This window comes from Delphinapterus leucas, chromosome 3 (assembly GCF_059928025.1).
Source record: "Delphinapterus leucas isolate spDelLeu-1000000601 "Yukka" chromosome 3, BTC_Dleu_Yukka2, whole genome shotgun sequence".
In the NCBI taxonomy this organism is placed as follows: Eukaryota; Metazoa; Chordata; class Mammalia; order Artiodactyla; family Monodontidae; genus Delphinapterus; species Delphinapterus leucas.
In genome coordinates this window covers 151,365,223-151,381,609 of record NC_143131.1, presented here as the reverse complement: position 1 = coordinate 151,381,609, position 16,387 = coordinate 151,365,223, and the positions used below count along the sequence as shown (strand labels likewise).

Here is a 16,387-nt window from a genome sequence, read left to right as displayed (position 1 = left end):
ACAACATACAACAATGTAGTGATCTGTTTCACATTGTCATTATTCGAGAGGGTTCTTAGTAACAGGAGTGGAAAAGGAAGACCTCCCTTCCTGTGTTTCTGCCCTATGCTCTTAAGCCAGAAAAGGTACCAACATCACTGACGTGACCTTGTCTCAGGTATCTATCAGGATCTACTAGAATCATTCTAGTGAAAGGTAACTAGACGTCCAAAGGACTTAAAAGATACACTATAACCTCTGTATACTTTATATACCTGGTGAAACAAAAATGTCACCTGAGTGGTCCCCTTCCCTAGAAATACCAGTATGTTTTTCCAGTGCATGGCAGAACTTTGCAGGTAAAACTGGGATAAAGGTGAAGAACAGTCTTAAAATTCTAGTCCTTGAACAGCACCTAACACACAACAGGTTTTCAATAATCTTAGCAACAGTATTCACAAATAATGACCGTCAGCGTAACTGCTCTTTTGTGCCAAAATACGTTACCATATTCCTTTTTTTCCTTCAGCTTTACAACTTGGGTTCTACTATTGTTTCCATTTTACAGATTAGGAAAGTGAGTCTCAGAGATGCTAAGTCACTTGGGCAAGGTCACAGAGCTTGCAGGAGATAAACCTGCACCCTTACTGTTGGATCCTACCAACCAGACCATAATTTAAGTCCTTCAAAATATACCTCAGAACCTTTGAGTAAATTAATGAATAAATCCTCCTAGTCAGACTGACCAGATCATTATATTAGGTTCAGCTATAAGTGGAGGAAAGTCATAATCATAGTTGGACAGTTAATACAGTAATTTACTTGCTTTGAATTTTCTAAATGATGTTTAGCTGGTAGTTTCATGATGATAACCATCGAATAAAAACAGGCATATTTTGGTGTTTGGAATAAGATCTCGTATTGAGTAAAATACGTATTGATTCCTAGACCTATATGATGTGAGTAACAGATGACATTGAGATGTCGTCTAGAAGTACTCCTGTGCAGTTCATCATGTCAACCCAGCTAATAATTTTAGAATGTTCAGAGTGAATAATATATGCAGCCATAAAGCATATTTCTAATCAATGCAAATAATATTTTTCCTATGCTAAACCCAGAGTTAAGTTATAACACGCATCATAAGATTAATGGGCCATGTTTTCTTCATCACTTTGCTAAATTTCTTAGTCTGGAAACCATTCAGAAGGTTGCGAATTGGAGCTGAGCAGTAGTAGTGACACTGTGCCTCTGATGATGAAACTATTTCCACCCCGACCCCTACTGCTCCCTTCTTGGGAAAGAAGGCAACATGTCTCCTAGAAAAAGTCACAGGTTTATAAGCTGGCTTGTATAATACGTTTGGAGGAATAGTGTGTCTTTTAAGCAGAGCCTATCTCGGCATATAAAATAATTTTTACCTACCATTTAATGAAATTAACACTCACTTTGAGGCTCGGTCTTTTGCCATTTGACTCCTGGATCACGTCTATGGATATATGTTTTTCTTGAGACGAAGTGTGAACCCAATATAGTATCCATCATTCAGTCTATCTAGCTGATGTACATCCTCTGAAGCACAAGCTCCCTGAGGCCAGGCACTTTATCTGCTCTATCAGTGTAGCCCTGATGCCTAGTGTCTAGCTTTTGGAGATTCTTAATAAACATTTGTACTGAATAAGGTATGTATATGGTGAGCAAAAGTTGGCTTCCCATTTTACAGTCAAGAGTATCCCACTCTTGTTCTGTGAACACTGGATAGCAGAATCTTACTGTTATTTTTCTGTTCCCTTTGCAAGATTCCTGAAAGGGCATTCCTGTCCTTAGAATGTCCATCTCCTCCCATCTTCCTGGAGAATAACTCTTCTTTCTGAAATACTTAGCCCCATTATTGACTCTTTAAGACTGAATGTATTACCTCCTTACAAACAGGAAAATGCAGTGCTTTTTTTTTTTTTTCGACAATTTATCACCAGAAAATTATTCTAGCACCTGAAATTCTGGACCTAAAATGCCTGGACTAGTGGTTCTCAAAGTCTGGTACCCAGACCAGCACATCAGCTGCACGTAGGAATTTTTAGAAGTGAAAGTCTTGGGTCCTGCTCCAGACCTGCAGACTCGGACACTCTGGGGGTGGGGCCCACTACCTGTTTCAGGAAGCTCTCTGGGTGATGCCGATGCATACTCAAGTGTGAGAGCCACTGCTTAGACCTAGAGCTTAAGGTTTAGGCTTTGGACAGATCTGAGTCCTAAACACTACTGAGACACTGGAGTGGCCATGAGCAAGTTACTTCTGGGAACCTCTTAGCATCTGTGTGCCTTGCTTAGCTAATAGTGATTTTAATTAATTAGAATAATGCACACGGTGTACTCAAGAGAGTAACCAAAGCATACGTTATGTTCCATAAATTCTAGCTGTTTACCATTATCATCAATCAGAGCTTACTGACACATCCTGAAGACATTCTTCTAATAAGTGTAATAATGTGGTTTGTAAAATTAACAGCTTAGAAGAGCATATTACGAAGTTCATCAGACAGGGTCTCAGCAGGAAATCAGGGGTACATCAATAGGGATAAATTGAGCCCAATGTAGAGAATCAAGAGATAGTGTAGTGCCCTGGGTTCAGTAAAAGTGTGGCTACTTTATAGGAGATGAAAGAGAAAGGAAGCCTTGCTGGAGAGAGAGTCCTCCCCAAAGATGCTGTGATGCCCCACAGAGAAGCACTATACGTTAGTTGGGGGATGCAGCCAACTCCCAGCAATTTGGCAAGAATTAATACCCTAACTTCACTCCCCTCCTTCATTCCCTACAATCTTCTATTGGTACTCTTCATTGGTGAGCCAAACAGAAGCCAGAGCAAGGACACTTACTAAGATAGGCCATGCAAGCCATCCATATAGAGTTGGGTGGAGAAAGGATGTGGAAGGGCAAATAGGACATATTTCCCGCAGGTGGTGAGCGAGCTGTAAAATCACTCGCCCTTCTAACATCATTGCCATTGCAGGAGCACGGAGGAGCAAGTGGTTAGTTCTGACTTGGCAGATCCAGGAGACTGTAGGACAGAACTGGTATATGAGTTGGGCTTTAAAGGTAGATTTGAATTTTAATGGAGAGTATGGAGTAAGAAATGGTGAAGAACCAAGGGAAAGGGAGATTCATTGCAAATGGAGAAAAGAAAAGTGGCATAAAGACAAGAAAAGTCAAGACTTACGGAAGAGATAGCAAATACTCTGCGTGTGACTGGAGCAGAGAATGGGTAGACAAAGGCTGGAAGTTAAGATGAAGTCATCCTTGAATAACATTAAAGTTTCCTCCTTTAACCTCAATTTCCACCTTCTACTCCCTTCACTAACATTGGAAAATTAAAAGTGAATTTGACTGGGTTGGTGGCAATGGCAGTATGAAGCAAAGAGAGGAGAATAAGAGTAAAAAATTTAGTAGTACCTTGGTGAAGCTGGGTAAATGATGGGTGGTGGTGTCACGTCAAAGCATGGGCAAGTGATTGTGACAAATATAGGCTTATTTCTTGACTATATGACTTCAGTTAAGGTACTTAAGCCCTCTAGGCTGCAGTCTCCCAACCTGTAAAATGGGGATAAAACCTCGCTTCCTCCAAGGTTTCTGTGAGGATCTAATGAGAAATGGAAGTAAGAGTTGAGTCCAGTAATCAGTTTTTAATACATATAAACTAATGTGAGGATAAGGGTAAGAATACTTGCTATCATTTATTGAATACTTATTATGTGTCCAATATTGTGCTAGTCTATTTACATATCTTTTCTCACTTAGCTTTCTTTTATCTGCCTTTCTATAGGCAAGAGATAACTGATGGCTCAGTTATGAGGAAATGCAGTTGTGAGGAAAATGTCAGAGGGAAAATGTACCAGAAAGTTAATTCCTAATGGATCTGTCAGCCTTAAACAGAGCATGTCTGTGCTAAAATGTATAAAATATCTGTGCTAAAACTACTCAATTGGGCAAGTTTTGATAAAGTATTAACTTAATGAATAGGCATAAACAGCTTGGAGCTTTTTGGAGGGTATGTGGTAATCTTAGTATTGGTGTGATGACTTTTGAAAGTTCTATGGCGTATAGAAGTCAAAAAGAAGACCCGGAAATTGGGAGAACTCTCTCTGAAAGTTATTGGGGAAGTCTGGCTAGTAAGACTCCAAAAGGGAGAATCAGTAAGAGGCCAGGTTATTCATAGGCCTTCTAAGAATGTGTCCATGAGAAATATTTACAATGATTGGATGCCGGAATAAAGGAGAACACTGGCTCCATAAATGGTAACTTATTTTACACAAACAGGCTAATGATAAAAATAATGCAAATCTGATGGATTTTTAAGAGTTTCATTGACCAAACTGAGACAAAAGTGCATAACAGCTAGATGCTCATAGTTTTAATCAGTTCCCTTTGGAGTCAAGCAAAGATAGCACCTGAAATGGTAAGGGACGTTTATGCAAGGTCACCAAGATTTTTGGTGGTGCATTTGGGATATAAACCCATTTCCATAAGAATTCTTTCAGAAGTCAAATGTTTGCTTGTCAAAAAGAGCATGAACTTACTTCCAGGAAAAGTTCTTAAGAAAAAATAATTTGAGTAATGAAGAACACTGATGTAACAGTTACTTTAATTTAAGAACCCAGAAATAGAGGTAAAGAGTAAAGCAATTATGGGTTAAGAGTCTGCATAAATTCCCCTGGAAGGGGGATATGGTCAGAGATGGCAATTTGAAAACAGTGAGTCACCAAAAGTAAAAGTTTAAATTACAAGCTGTTTTGGGGGTCTTCAAGAGAGGTTTTATAGATAGAACAACAACAGCAGCAAGGATAAGATATAACGCTGTCATGTAGACTGCAGCCTGAAAAGAAAGCATTGCAGAAAAGCCACATCATCCTGAATTTATATTTCCGTGCATTTGAACAGATTGGAGAGCAGTAAAGTTGTTTTAAGAGCGAGTGATTTAAGTCAGCCAGCTTGTGAATAATACGAGATATTTTTGCATTTACATTAACTTATGTCCATAAATAACGAACTTTAACAATGAACAAAATCCATAATCCTGATAATGCTAAGAAAACTGGAAAGATACCTTTACCTTGAAAAGACAGGATAAAGAAGACAGCATAGAAATTTAGGGAGATTGCAGTTTTGGAAAAATCATATTAACATTTATTAGCTGCTACAGCTTTGAAATGTGATGATTTAAAGAAAGAAGTAGACTGTTGATTTCTAAAAGGTAATGTGTTGGCTGAAAGAGAAGAGAATCTTGTTGAGACCTAAAGTGTTCTTTTAAGGATATATTTCAATGTCATTTCAAAAAATAAACGCATTTCCCATAACAAAACAGTGAGGTTAATGGAATCATGCAGGTGAAAGCTTTTTGGCCCGAAGGAGTTCCATCCTTTGGAACAAAGTTTTATTGTTGAACACACCATGACCCAGGCCTGTGAGTGCCAGCACAGTGGCTGTTTTTACAAGATCTGGTACAATATTCACAGTAGTTCTGGCCTTAGCACTAGCCAAGGATCATTCTTTTTGTATCTTCCTGATTGCTTCCTCTACAGAAATGGGATAATCCCTCCTCTTCTAAACTGGAAAGTAGTTTCTTCCCTCAGTAAAACTAGTTTCTTCTCCAGGTTGAACTTTTCCAACTCTTAGAGGTCTAAAATGAATGATAGGAAACATACTATATTTGCATCTATTTTTATTTAAGAGTTATCTAAGGAGATTTATCTAATTAAATAGGAATTTCCTAACAGATGCCAAAATAAACAATCAACAAGTTTTCTTTAAAGATCATATATATTATATAACAAGATCCACCTAAGAGTTAAAATATAAGTAGGTATACAATTCAACTATTTGAAGATAATTTTTCTTCTTACCACTGAAGCAATAAGCAGGTAGTAGTACAATTTGGGGAAAACAATATTTCTGGCTTTTGTTTATTTTAATTTGTGATATTCATGAGATCTTTTGTGAAGCCTTTGGGTATATAGTAAAATGAATGGGTTTTTAACTTTGTATGGACTCGTACTTTTGTAGGTTTTAAATTTTTCTTCTGGCTTTAATTTATGCTATCTCCTTTTACTTCTTCATTTAGAAATAATGTATTTTTCTCAGGATTGCAATCTCAGTGCAGTCCTCTACTTTTCTATTTGTTGGACGTTCTCTTAGACATCTACATTTTTATCTAGTTAGTACCTTTTTAGTTTTTTATACAATTGATAAGAACTCTTTAATCTTATGAATTCTTTATATTTTCTCTTTGGAGACAAGATTTATAGGGATTTCCTTGGGCTTAAACTAGAAAGAAAAACGAATTTGCATATGAAATGTTGAAGGCTTTGTTACAAAGTGGACTAACATTATATGTATGTTTGAAATAAACTGCTTCAACCGGAGCACCTAGCTGTTAACCTCCAGATTAATATCTGTCATAAAATATGTGCGTGCTTCCAACACATGGCATTGCCTCCTATTACTGCATGTCCAGGAGAAATTGTTTTGTCTTGTAGCAAAAGACATTAGCTCTTTGCACATTTTTTTTTTTTTTTTTTAATGACAGCTATCCAAAAATCAAGCGTTCCCTTGTATGTGAGGACAGAAAAGGACAATTTTTAGACAGGTCTAATATCCAGTTGTACCTTTCAGTCACTTAGAGAGAAGGCTTAGACCCCTGAAGCCCAAAGTCACAGGTTTTTTAGGATTATGGTGGTATATACCTCCAGTTTATAGAAAAAAAAATGCGTTGTAGAAAATCCAAGTTAAATTAGGACTCAAATCCAAGTTAAATCTAGAACTAAAGTTTTACTGCCCCAAATACTTGTAAACTCTAGGTTACTGCTCTGTTGTCCATTTCATCAGTTGCAGAATATTCAAGTTAGCCTTTCAGTGCTAACAAGAACATAAAAATGCATTATGTCTAAAAGCAGAACATGATTGCCAAGGCAGATCTGCGCATTACCTGAGAGTTTGGGGGGCCACCCAAGCGGCATCTACTTGTTTGCTACTGACCTTCAGTTAGACTTGCTCAAGAATTGTTACAATGTAGTAACATACACCCTTATGTACTCTTGAGTTTATTGAAAACACACAGCAAATGTGCACACACACACACATACACACCAGCACACACCTACTCTAGAGCCTAGAATTTTAAGAGTCAGAACTTTTTACTTGCTTCTGGATTAAGATGGACCCTGTATTTCCTCAGCATGCTAATTAGAAACTCTATAAACAATTCAAAACCAGCTTAAAATTCTGTTTTACAAAAAAAAATTGATGTTAAATATTATCCTCATAGAGTTCTACTCTGACTTTTCAAATTGTTTTTTTCTCCCTTCATGGGATAAACAGTTAGGGTTTCTTTTTCTTTGTTTTTGTATCTCTCATTGTAAAAAATTCTATCTTGAAAGCTGATTTATTATTTCTTCCTTAGCATGGATGACATGGAAACAAAGATGATATTTCATCAGTCTTGTTTTTATTTAAGTTGAAAGGTTATATATTTCTACTGTCTACTGCAATACTGCTAAATATTTTTATAGTGCTTGTAAATCTTATGACATTATTTTTTTAGTTTGTATTTAAGGCATTTACTCAAAAGGGACCATATGCCTCAGTTCATGTCACTCTATCATCAGTGTGTATGGTCACTCTATTTTCTAATACTTTTAAGATTGGTTTTGGCCCCAACGTTCCTCTGCCAGATTTATTTCCTTTATTTTCCCCTATGTAGCACCATTTGGGCCATTTAATATGTAATCTCCCAACTCACCTTTATAGTTATTTTAAACATATGTATATATTTGAAATACCGAATTGTTTTGTATTTTCTAATTTTTGCAAAAGTAGTATCGACTACAAATCACATCCTATTCTTTTATTTTCTACTTTCATCTCTACACTTCCAGTGTCGAAGGCTGGACACATCTGCCCACTTTAGTACTCTGGCAATTAAACAGAACCCTCTTCTGGCAGAAGCCTAGTCGAATTTGGGGAATGTGTACAAGGAAAGAGGGCAGTTGCAGGAAGCAATTGAGCATTACCGGCATGCATTACATCTCAAACCAGATTTCATCGATGGTTATATTAACCTGGAAGCTGCTTTGGTAGCAGCAGGTGACATGGAAGGGGCAGTATAAGCTTACGTCTCTGCTGTTCAGTACAATCCTGATTTGTACTGTGTTCGCAGTGACCTGGGGAACCTGCTCAAAGCCCTGGGTCGCTTGGAAGGAGCCAAGGCATGTTATTTGAAAGCAATGGGGACGCAACCGAACTTTGCAGTAGCTTGGAGTAATCTTGGCTGTGTTTTCAATGCACAAGGGGAGATTTGGCTTGCAATTCATCACTTTGAAAAGGCTGTCACCCTTGACCCCAATTTTCTGGATGCTTATATCAATTTAGGAAATATCTTGAAAGAGGCACGGATTTTTGACAGAGCTGTGGCAGCTTACCTTTGTGCCCTAAGCTTGAGTCCAAATCATGCAGTGGTACGTGCCAACCTGGCTTGTGTACACTGCGAGCAAGGCCTGATAGATCTGGCAATAGACACCTATTGGTGAGCTATTAGATTGCAACCACATTTCCGTGATGCTTACTGCAACCTAGCCAACGCTCTGGAAGAGAAGGGCCGTGTTGCCAAAGCAGAAGATTGTTATAATACAGCTCTGCGGCTGTGCCCCACCCATGCAGACTCTCTAGCCAATATCAAAGGAGACCAGGGAAACATTGAAGAGGCAGTTCGCTTGTATCGTAAAGCATTAGAAGTCTTCCCAGAGTTTGCTGTTGCCCATTCAAATTTAGCAAGTGTATTGGAGCAGCAGGGAAAACTGCAGGAAGCTCCGATGCATTATAAGGAGGCTGTTCGAATCAGTCCTACCTCGGCTGACGCCTACTGTAATATGGGAAACACTCTAAAGGAGATGCAGGATGTTCAGGGAGCCTTGCAGTGTTATACTCGTGCCATTCAGATTAACCCTGCATTTGCAGATGCCCACAGCAATCTGGCTTCCATTCACAAGGATTCAGGGAATATTCCAGAAGCAATTGCTTCTTATCGCACTGCTCTGAAGCTTGAACCTGACTTTCCTGACGCTTATTGTGATTTGGCTCATTGCCTGCAGATTGTCTGTGATTGGACAGACTATGATGAGCGAATGAAGAAGTTGGTCAGCATTGTGGCTGACCAGTTGGAGAAGAATAGGTTGCCTTCTGTGCAGCCTCATCATAGTATGCTCTATCCTCTTTCTCATGGCTTCAGGAAGGCTATTGCTGAGATCCTTGGGAACCTCTCCTTGGATGAGATCAGTGTCCTTCGTAAACCACCGTATGAACATCCAAAAGACTTGAAGCTCAGTGATGGTCGACTGCGTGTAGGATACGTGAGTTCTGACTTTGGGAATCATCCTACTTCTCATCTTATGCAGTCTATTCCAGGCACGCACAATCCTGATAAATTTGAGGTATTCTATTATGCCCTGAGCCCAGATGACGGCAGAAACTTCCGAGCGAAGGTGATGGCAGAAGCCCATCATTTCATTGATCTTTCTCAGATTCCATGCAATGGGAAAGCAGCTGATCGCATCCATCAAGATGGTATACACATCCTTGTAAATATGAATGGTTATACCAGGGGTGCTCGAAATGAACTCTTTGCTCTCAGGCCAGCTCCTATTCAGGCAATGTGGCTGGGCTACCCTGGAACAAGTGGCGTGCTTTTCATGGATTACATCATCACTGATCAGGAAACTTCACCTGCTGAAGTTGCTGAGCAGTATTCTGAGAAACTGGCTTATATGCCCCATACTTTCTTTATTGATGATCATGCCAATATGTTCCCTCACCTGAAGAAGAAAGCAGTCATCGATTTTAAGTCCAATGGGCACATTTATGACAATCGGATTGTGCTGAATGGCATCGACCTCAAAGCATTTCTTGATAGTCTCCCAGATGTGCAAATTGTCAAGATGAAATGTCCTGAGGGAGGAGACACCGCAGACAGCAGTAATAGAGCTCTTAATATGCCTGTCATTCCTATGAATACTATTGCAGAGGCAGTTATTGAAATGATTAACAGAGGACAAATTCAGATAACAATTAATGGATTCAGTCTTAGCAATGGACTGGCAACTACCCAGATCAACATTAAGGCTGCCACTGGAGAGGAGGTTCCCCGTACCATTATTGTAACCACACGTTCTCAGTACGGGTTACCGGAAGATGCCATTGTGTACTGTAACTTCAATCAGTTATATAAAATTGACCCATCTACTTTGCAGATGTGGGCAAATATTCTGAAGCGTGTTCCCAATAGTGTACTGTGGCTGTTGCGTTTTCCAGCAGTAGGAGAACCTAATATTCAACAGTACGCACAAAATATGGGCCTTCCCCAGAACCGTATCATTTTTTCACCTGTTGCTCCTAAAGAGGAACATGTTCGGCGAGGCCAGCTGGCTGATGTCTGCTTGGACACTCCACTCTGTAATGGACACACCACAGGGATGGATGTCCTTTGGTCAGGGACACCCATGGTGACTATGCCAGGAGAGACTCTTGCTTCCCGAGTTGCAGCTTCCCAGCTCACTTGTTTAGGCTGTCTTGAGCTTATTGCTAAAAATAGTCAAGAATATGAAGACATAGCTGTGAAACTGGGAACTGATCTAGAATACCTGAAGAAAATTCGTGGCAAAGTCTGGAAGCAGAGAACATCTAGCCCTCTGTTCAACACCAGACAATACACAATGGACCTAGAGCGGCTCTATCTACAGATGTGGGAGCATTACGCAGCTGGCAACAAACCTGATCACATGATTAAGCCTGTTGAAGTCACTGAGTCGGCCTAAATAATGACTGTGTGCACAGGAGAATTACCCTGTACCTGAGCCTCAACCTTCCGGGGGAAAGGCAACTACTTTCTCCTTATCTGTACAATACCATGTTGCAGATGGGTGACAGACAATGATAAGATAGCACAGCCAGACTTGCTTCCTGCATGATCATGATCACGATAGGGAGAGACACAAGAGATGGGAAACTGCTGCTCCACAAGGAGTCTCCATAGAATTTTGCAGCATCCAGGTGTCTGGAAGGTCTGGAAGGTAAGTCTGGAAGGTCTGATCTCCCTTGGTCTTCCATGGGATGGATGGTTAGTGTGGAAGGGAGATAGAGATTGCCCAGCCGTTTTGTGATTATCATGGATTGATTGAGTCTTCTGGATTAATATTTTTCTTTATATTTTGGGTATTGGAGCTTTTAAAAATGTTTGGTTTCAGGTATTTTTATTCATGTGAAGTGTATATGATTCTCTTGAGATAAGGTTTTAAGCTAAAATATTCCTTGTTTTAGTTTCTGAACTCTACAGATAAATGGGGACTTTGCTGCTGTAGTCTTTTTATAGGTTTTATAAACCACTTGAGCCTACATCAGTCATTTTAGTTTGTGACATAATGTTTGGAACTATCAGTGCTTTGTTGGTTTATAGATGATGGCTTAAATTCTTTTCCTGGTCCGCTTCCTTCTTCCCTTTCCCCCACTTTAAAAATTCTCCTGTAACTTGGCTAACAAAACACCAAGTCTGATTCAAAACCTCCCGGAGTGTTTCTCTTAGCTCGAAGGGACTGTCCCTACTTGTTCCCCTCCTTGTTCCATTCCATGGGAGATAAATCACCAGGGCCCAGAAATCAGAAAGAATGTAAAATGAGACAAGCAAAGCTGTCTCCCCCCTGCACATGCAGGTTATTTTTGATGCTTCTGGGTTTATGGGTTTTCTCCCAGGGAAGTTAACCTTGAGCCGAGACAGTCTGTAGATAATGTAAACCACCATCTGGCCACCTTCCTTTTTCTAGTCTATATAATCTGCAACTGTAGCAGGAAGGTGTGAGTCTTCCTTTGGTTCCAGAGTGAAATGCGAGTTGGAGTTGGAGTTGGAAAAGAGGCCCACAACCAAGTGTTAGAGAAGGAAATGTGAAGTCATTAGTGAAAAACCAGGTTGAAGTTAAGGTGAAGAGGCATGAGGAAATGGTCAACTGTTACAGTATTACAAAGATCATCAAGAAGCATATCCATGAATGTGGTTTGTATTGCAATCTGCTGAAAAAGAGACAAGTATCCTGGCCTGGCCTTCATGGAGATTATATTTTATTGATTCTGATAATAGATTATTGTTGAAAAGGGCCTCCTATAAATTATAACCATGCAAAGGCAGCAAGATAATTTTTTTCTTTATGTATGTGTTTCTCATTCCTACTCACTTCTCTCTTAGGGGAAGAGAAAATCACACACAAAAAAATGTCAAGTCTCAGCTATTCCTTTTCAAAATAATTTTTTTCCAAATTCCAGTGGAGGCAATAGGTTAACTGTTAAGATTTGTAAGGCTCAAAAAGCTAGATTTTTTACAAAGTGTACCCAAATTTTATTCTATAGCTAATAGCTTTGGAAAGAATGTGTCATGATGCAAAGTTGGAAAAAGCTGGTTTTTCTTCCGTGAATGACTTCAGTGTGTTGGGAGAAGAGGCAGAGAAGAAATCAAAGTAATTAAACATGGGGTGAGTTTTCCTGATAGGGGACTCTAGTGCTTTAAAATAGACTAGATAACCCTAGGGATAAGCTGAGGGTAGAACAGACCAATGCCTCATTTCCAATCTGGTACCCTGGAAGAAAACAGTGTATTTCCTTTGAAGTCTTGAGAGGTTTCTCTTCTGCTTTGTTTTGGTTTTGGTTCATTTTGTAATCAACCTTATTAAGGTATCATTTACATACAATAAAATGCAGACATTTTTAGTCAATAGTTCAGTGACTTTTAATTAATGTATACATTTGTATAACTACCACCCCCATAAAGATAGATAACAATTCTAAAACCCTAGAAAGTTTCCTCCTAGGCTTTTGCAAAAGTATCCCCATCTCCCACCCCAAGGCAACCACGGATCTGTTTTTTATCTTTAGAGATGACTTTTGCCCAGTTTAGAATTTCATGTAAGTTGAATAATACAGTAGGTGCCCTTTTGATCTGGCTTCACTTGCTCAGCATATAGTTTTTGAGATTCATTCATGTTGGGATGTTTTAAACCAGGACTTTAGCCTGGGTGGCTGATGTTGTCTGAAGGCACTTATAGGTACATCTGAGTCTCTGGCATTGTCAGTGTCTGTTCTTGGCTCCGTATTTTCAACTTTACTAAGCAGCACAAGGTTGAAGTAAGGAAGATCATTGTCAGTATAATGGAGGTGAAGTGGGTTCTGTTATATAATATTCTCAGCAAAAATTGACCTGCTTGGAATCATTGTGTTGATAATTGACAAGAATACTCTTCTTCCAAAAACCTTGGTACTATAAAACTTCTAAAGGACGCTGTCCTAGGACTCTTTTAGTTTTCATTTTTTGGGAAACATTTCTGGAAAATTCAAATGTTCACAACCTGAAAGAAGCAGTTATTCACCTGAAGGCTGACTCTGCTAAAGCTGAGTTGTCCGACCTTTACATGCTGATAGAAGCCAAATAGCCTTGCAAAACAATGCTCTCTTATTGGATATAAGCATATAGATTGTTTAAGATGGACGTGTATATGCAGTAAAGTGAAAAAACAGAGAATCTTTGGGTTTCCCTTGCTGGTTTTTTTTTATTTTTTCATTTAAGTTTCTATAGCGTATGCTAATAATTCAGGGTAACCTCAGGTTAGTTTTAGTTCCACTCTTTACATAAATGTTGAAGTACTCCATACCCACCGTTTTCCTACCTTCCTTCTTTTCTTCCATCTTTCCTTTCTCACTTCTTATAATCCATTATACTTAATCCTGCATTTGCTGAGGTGGCACTTAGTGTAGGAAAATACTGTGAAATTTTGCTGTTCAGAATGCATGTTGACCAAATTCTATATTGAGAAAAGGTCTGAATTTACCCAGAGTAACCCTTTCTCAGCGTCTTTGAATAAAGGCCATAGAAAGTGGGCTATATATAGTATCCTGACAGGTATGTAGAATTCATAGCAATTGCCCTCAAAGAGCTTACCTATCGTAGATGCATATGAATGCATTTAATGATTGCTTTATTGGCAGCAGTGCCATCATACATGGTCTGTTTGGTTTTATATCATTCTCATTACCTGCTGATTACCACTGTATACATTGCAAATGGAATGGTTTCTATGGCTTGTGAACTTAACGGCCAAATAATATGTAATTTATTGCACACTTTAGTGTAGAAGATGGAGACTCCATAACTTTTCGTGTGTGCTTTGCCCCTTTGGAATGTATTACCCTGAGATCAGGCAAAGTAATAAATTTATTTCAAATGTGCGTGATAGCTAAACATCAGTTAGGAATGGTGGGCAATATTTCTTCTTCCAGCAACATAACAGTGTTTAAAGACTAAGCCATTGAACGTGGAGTTACTGAACATGGGACTCAGTTCACTGGGATCCCTTCTTAGAAAAATAAAGCAAAACTTGAATTGGATTTGTGTGGCTTATTCAAGTAGTAACTTATCAGCTACATCTTGAACTTAATTTGTCACAAACATTTGGTATTTTATTAACTCTCTTCCCCTTCTTCCCCCGACTCTCACGAGAATGGATCATGAGTATCTTAAAACATACTAAGTCGTCTTCCATCCCTGTTACTCTAACTACAAGAGCACACTTTCCTTATCCAATGCAACTTACTGTCTTTTAGAGTAGCTGTGCTTTTAATTCTGTACAAAATTACAACCAGCAAAGAGAAACATTTTCAAGGAGCCACCACATTGTAGAGCTTTAGAAAGAAGACTTTAGAATTAAGGGCAAATATATCAATTTATAGCTAAAGCACCTGAGGCCTAAAGTAGGCAGGTTACCATCGAGGTCAGGGAAAGTGGTGGAAGATCAGGTTTCAAGCTGAGGAAGAGTCTAGAGGGACTCAATCTGAGCAGGTCAAAAACTGAAATGAGACGACGAATGTTCTGGGAAGGCTGGCATGTGGCCTCAAGTGTGGGATTCAGACACGGAGTGGGCCCGGGGGGAACTGAGCTTCTGCAGTAGGCAGAGAAGTCCACCTCCTCTCCGGAAAGTGCCGCTGACATCAGGGAGTTGAGGGGAAAGAGCAATGAGTTCCAGTCCACCTGAGAAAGCAGGCCAGTCTGATTAACTCTGAATTTAGGCTTATTTCAGATACTTCTTGAGAAAGAACTTGGACAAGAGCAAGTCCCACGCAGCCTCTTTTAAATCCATGCCCAGTATTTTCTGGTGGAGTTGCTTAAACCCTCCAAGTGACTCCAGCATTTTAATTTCACTCTGTAAATAATTCCGACAGTTCTATGATTGATTATTTAATGGGCAAATAAGTAGGGTCACAAAAGAGTGTGAATGTATTTTACAGAATGAGGATGGGCGGGGTGGAGCAGTCTGGAATAGGACACCAATAAAAAGGGATCTTGGTAAAGAAGAACGTCTATTAGAAATGGAGAGGAATTCGCAAGGAAATTAGTGCCTGACTCCACGCCCTTCTCTCTGCATGTTTAAAAGCTAGTTTCTAATTTTATTTTCATAGGAGATGTCTCTGTGATGAATTGTCTTTTACCTCCACACTAGTTATCACATGGACATATTGTGAAGTTTGTGTGAGAGAAAGCAAGTATTAGAATTTCTCTTGCAAGCAGCCATAAGCACTGCCTGGAACAGTCTAGGATAGAAGGAGAAGGAAAGGAAGGTGGAAACAAAGGAGAAAGACAGCTGATGATGCTGGAGTCTCTCGCTGGGATTTGTGGTATCTCATTTTGAAACTAAGTACAGAAAGTCAGAACTTGACTGATTGTTTCTTGATCACGGTTTGTTTTCATTTTTGCTTTTTTCGTGCTCTCTCATCAGTTATTCCAGCCAGTGCCATGTCATTTTCAGTTTCAGTAAGTAAGCATGCCTGTCTTGTTTCCATTTGCATTATTCATGCAAACGTTGATTGAACTGATGACCCCGAGTTATCACGGAAACATTAAATACACCAGTGGATACATTTCTTAATTTTAGAAAAAAATTACCGAGTGAAGGTTAAAACAACTCCTCTTCATTTTGTCATTTTAAAAATACTTCTCCTAACATGCAATACCTCATTGCCTAACAATGCCAGATAAATGAAGAATTCCTATGTATTCCTGAATGCAGGCTAGTCTGTATATTTTTTGGCAGGTATGACCGTTACCGAGGGTAACGGCCTGGTTTGCTGGCCATGTCCTGTCTCCTAGAAAGTTGTACTTTCTGTTTTCTTTCAGTTGGTCCATTGGATATCAGAGGTGAATTTATAAAACTATACTTCCCTTTACACTTACTTTGTTTTGTTTTGTTTCCCTTGAAGACTAGTTGATTGACAATGTTGTGTTTCAGGTGTACAGCTAAGTGATTCAGATATATATATATTTCTTTTCCAGATCCTT

At 39.2% G+C, this 16,387-nt stretch overlaps 1 long non-coding RNA gene and 1 pseudogene across 1 annotated transcript in view; both read left to right on the top strand.

The window, feature by feature from the left end:
• LOC149749751 (uncharacterized) overlaps nt 1-16,387 on the top strand; it is a 180,421-nt gene that overhangs the window by 24,274 nt on the left and 139,760 nt on the right. The window lies entirely within an intron of this gene.
• The window catches only part of LOC149749755 (UDP-N-acetylglucosamine--peptide N-acetylglucosaminyltransferase 110 kDa subunit pseudogene), a 17,885-nt pseudogene continuing 6,849 nt past the window's right edge, over nt 5,352-16,387 (top strand).